The 4,766-nt window shown below is 39.8% G+C and overlaps 1 pseudogene; it reads right to left on the reverse strand.

The window, feature by feature from the left end:
* Positions 1-1,495: 1,495 nt before the first annotated feature.
* Positions 1,496-3,526, reverse strand: LOC115864560 (heat shock cognate 71 kDa protein pseudogene; annotated as a pseudogene).
* Between the last annotated feature and the right edge of the window lie 1,240 nt (positions 3,527-4,766).

A 4,766-nucleotide genomic window follows, 5' to 3' on the forward strand; every position in this document is an offset into this window, starting at 1 on the left:
CTAAAGGCAGTGAATAACAGAATGAATAATGCAGAAGAACGAATAAGTGATCTGCAAGATAGAATAATGGAAATCACCCAATCAGGACATCAGACAGAAAGCCTAATGAAAAAAATTGAAAGCAATAAAAGAGACCTATGGGATAATATAAAGTGTGCCAATCTATGCATAATAGGGATCCCAGAAGGAGAAGATAGAGAAAAAGGGATTGAAAATGCATTTGAAGAAATTATGGCTGAAAATTTCCCTAACCTAAAGAAGGGAACAGATATCTAGGTACAGGAAGCACCCTAACAAGATGAACGCAAACAGACCTACACCAAGACATATTATAATAAAAATGGCAAAATTAAAGAGAGGATTCTCGAGGCAGCAAGACAAAGAGTTAATTGCAGGGGAACCCCCATAAGGCTATCAGCCTGATTTCTCTACAGAAACGCTGCAGGCAGGGAGGGAGTGGCAAGATATATTCACAATCAAAGTCCTGAAAGGGAAAAATCTGCAACCTAGGATACTCTACCCAGCAAGATTATCATTTCGAATAGGAGATAAAGAACTTCTCAGACAAGCAAAAACTAAAAGAATACAGCAATACTAAACCTATCCTAAAGGAAATATTGAAAGGCCTTCTCTAAACAGAAAAGTAGTAAGAATCTATAGGAAAGAGAAAATTACAATTGGAAAATAAATCACTTAAATAAGCCAGTACACACATTTAAAAAAACAAAAGAAAAATTTTCTGTGAAAGTGATGATAACCACAAGGAACAGTAAAAGGATAAACACGAAGATGTAAAAGAGGACATCTAAATCACAAAATGTGGGGAAGGAGAGGAAGGAAATGTAGATTTTTTTCCCTAGAAAATGTTTGAACCTATATGACTCCAGTCTAAGGCAAGTAAATAAAAGAAGGGGTTAACACACGTGAAAAACAGGGTAACCAGAAATCAAAAATATACAGTAGAGTCACAAAACCCAAAAAGAAGAAAATATAAGTATAATACAAAAGAAAACCATCAAAACACAAAAGGAAAAACAAAAGGACAAATAAAATATAAAATCAACAGGAAAACAGGGTTTAAAATGGCAATAAATACATGTCTGTCAATAATTACCTTATGTGTCAATGGACTAAATGCTCCAATCAAAAGACACAGAGTGGCAGATTGGATTAAAATACAAGAGCCTAAAACATGCCGACTACAAGAGGCCCACTTTAGGGCAAAGGGCACACATAGATTGAAAGTGAGGACACGGAAGAAGATATTTCATGCAGACGGAAATGACAAGAAAGTCAGGATCACACTATTTATATCAGACAAAATAGACTTTGAAACAAAGACTACAAAGAGAGATAAAAAAGGACACTATAAAATGATAACAGGATCAATACAAGAAGAGAATATTACACTTGTCAACATATATGCACCCAATATAGGAGCACCCAAATATATAAAACAAATACTAACAGACACAGAGGGAGAAATCTTTCAATGTTGTGTGGAACAATGCTAAACCTATGCTAGGCTGGCTTAATCCACCTCTTCAATGGTGGGCCCAGAGGGGGCACCACCAGATGGAGGGGCTCCACCACCAGGGAAGCCCCCAGGCATTCCTCCTGGCATTCCTCCTGGCATGCCTCCTGCGCTCTGGTATAGCTTGGTAATGATGGCACTGCAGACTTTTTCCAGCTCCTTCTGCTGATGTTCAAATTCTTCCTTCTCTGCAGTCTGGTTCTTACCAAGCCAGTTGATTATTTCATTACACTTATCAAGAGTCTTCTGTTTGTCCTCATCATTAATCTTGCCTTGAAGTTTCTCATCCTCAACAGTAGCTTTCATGTTGAAAGCACAGGATTCAAGAGAATTCTTCAAAGACACCTTATCCCGCTGCTTCTCATCTTCAGCTTTGTACTCCTCTGCTTCCTGAACCATACGTTCAATGTCTTCCTTGCTCAAACGGCCCTTGTCATTAGTGATGGTAATCTTGTTCTCTTTTCCTGTGCTCTTTTCCACAGCAGAGACATTGAGGATGCCATTGGCATCAATATCAAAAGTGACTTCTATCTGAGGAACTCCACGGGAGGCAGGAGGTATCCTGTGAGTTCAAACTTGCCAAGCAGGTTGTTATCCTTGGTCATGGCACGCTCACCTTCATAAACCTGAAAGAGTACACCGGGCTGGTTGTCCGAGTAGGTTGTGAAGGTCTGCGTCTGCTTGGTGGGAATGGTGGTGCTGTGCTTGATGAGGACAGTCACGACTCCACCAGCAGTTTCATTTCCAAGGGAAAGACGAGTGACATCCAACAGCAGGAAGTCTTGAACATTTTCAGATTTGTCTCCAGATAGAATGGCTGCCTGGACAGCTGCACCATAAGCAACAGCCTCATCAGGGTTGATGCTTTTATTCAGTTCTTTCCCGTTGAAGAAGTCCTGTAGAAGTTTCTGAATCTTGGGGATGCGGGTTGAACCACCCACCAGGACAATATCATGGATCTGAGACTTGTCTAGCTTGGCATCCCAAAGGGCTTTCTCCACAGGGTCCAGTGTGCCACGGAACAGGTCAGCATTCAGTTCTTCAAATCAGGCATGGGTAATTGAGGTATAGAAGTCAATTCCTTCATAGAGGGAATCAATCTCACTACTGGCCTGGGTGCTGGAAGAGAGAGTGCGCTTAGCACGCTCACAAGCAGTACGAAGGTGACAGACAGCCCTCTTGTTCTCACTGATGTCCTTCTTGTGTTTGAGCTTGAATTCTGCAATAAAATGGTTGACCATCCGGTTGTCAAAGTCTTCTCCACCTAAGTGGGTATCTCCAGCTGTAGATTTGACCTCAAAGATTCCATCCTCAATAGTGAGGATTGACACATCAAAAGTGCCACCACCTAAATCAAAGATCAGCACATTTCTTTCTGCTCCAACCTTTTTGTCTAAGCCATAGGCAATAGCAGCAGCAGTTGGCTCGTTGATGATTCGAAGTACATTGAGCCCAGCAATAGTTCCAGCATCTTTGGTAGCCTGACGCTAAGAATCATTAAAGTAAGTGGGTACTGTGACAACAGCATTGGTAACAGTCTTCCCAAGGTAAGCTTCTGCTATTTCCTTCACCTTTGTCAAAACCATGGATGACACCTCCTCTGGATAAAACCTTTTTGTCTCTCCCTTGTATTCTACTTGAACCTTAGGCCTGCCTGCATCATTCACCATCATGAAAGGCCAATGCTTCGTATCAGACTGGAAAACAGCATCATCAAATCTTCGTCCAATGAGGCGGTTGGCATCAACAACTGTGTTGGTGTGATTCATTGCAACTTGGTTCTTTGCAGCATCACCAGTCAATCGTTCGATATCAGTAAAGGTGACATAGCTTGGGGTAGTTTGGTTCCCCTGATCATTGGCAATTATTTCCACCTTTCCATGCTGGAAGACACCCACACAAGAATAGGTGGTGCCAAGATCAATGCCAACTGCAGGTCTCTTAGACATGGTTGCTGGAGTGCAGGCCCAGGTCCACTGGAGGAGAAAACAGCAACCTACAGAGCTGCTGCCGCGTTCAACGAGATAGTAGTAGGAGACTTTAAATACCCCACTCTCATCAACAGACAGATCTTCCAGCCAGAAAATTAATAGGGCAACAGAGATCCTAAATGATGTAATAGAACAGTTAGACTTAATTGATATTTTCAGGACTTTACATCCAAAAAAGGCAGAATACGCATTCTTCTCAGGTGTACATGGAACTTGCTCAAGGATTGACCACATACTAGGGCACAAAACAAGCCTCAAGAAATTTAAGACTATAGAAGTTATCTCAAGCATCTTTTCTGATCACAACAGTATGAAATGAGAGATCAACCACAGAAGAAGAAACGAGAAAAAAAATTACATGGAAACTAAACAACATGCTACTAAAAAACCAATGGGTCAACAATGAAATAAAAGAAGAAATTTAAAAATACCTTGAGACAAATGACAATGAAAACACAACTATACAAAATCTGTGGGATGTAACAAAAGCCGTTCTTAGACGAAAGTTCATAGCAACACATGTCTTCTTTAAGAAACAAGAAAAATCTCAAACAACCTAATCCATCACCTAAAAGAATTAGAAAGAAGAACAAATAAAACCTAAAGTCAGCAGAAGGAAGGAGATAATAAAGATCAGTGAGGAAATAAAATGTAGATTTAGAAAACAATAAAAAATAAAACCCCAAAAATACACATGAAGAGCTGGTTCTTTGAAATGGTAAACAAAATTGAAATACCTCTGGGCAGGCTCACCAAGAAAGAAAGAGAGAAGATCCAAATAAACAAAATAAGAAATGAAAGAGGACAAATCAAAACTGATACCACAGAAATACAAAAAAACAAAAACCCCATAAAAATGCTATTAACAATTATATGCCAACAAGTTCGACAACCTAGAAGAAATGGACAACTTTCTAGAAACATACAGTCCAACAAAACTGAATCAAAAAGAAATAGATAGCTTGAACAGACCAATCCACTAGAAGTGAAATCGAATCTGTTATTAAAAAAACCTCCCTATATAAACAAATTCAGGGCCAGATGGTTTCACAAGTGAATTCTACCAAACATACAAGGAATAACTTGTAGTGATCCTACTCCAACTCTTCCAGAAGACTGAAGAGGAAGGAAACACTCTCAAAGACATTCTATGAAGGCACCATCACCCTGATACCAAAACAAAAGACACTACTGAGGAAGAAAATTACAGGCCAATATCTTTGATGAATATAGAGGCAAAA

This window comes from Globicephala melas, chromosome 2 (assembly GCF_963455315.2).
Source record: "Globicephala melas chromosome 2, mGloMel1.2, whole genome shotgun sequence".
Classification (NCBI taxonomy): Eukaryota; Metazoa; Chordata; class Mammalia; order Artiodactyla; family Delphinidae; genus Globicephala; species Globicephala melas.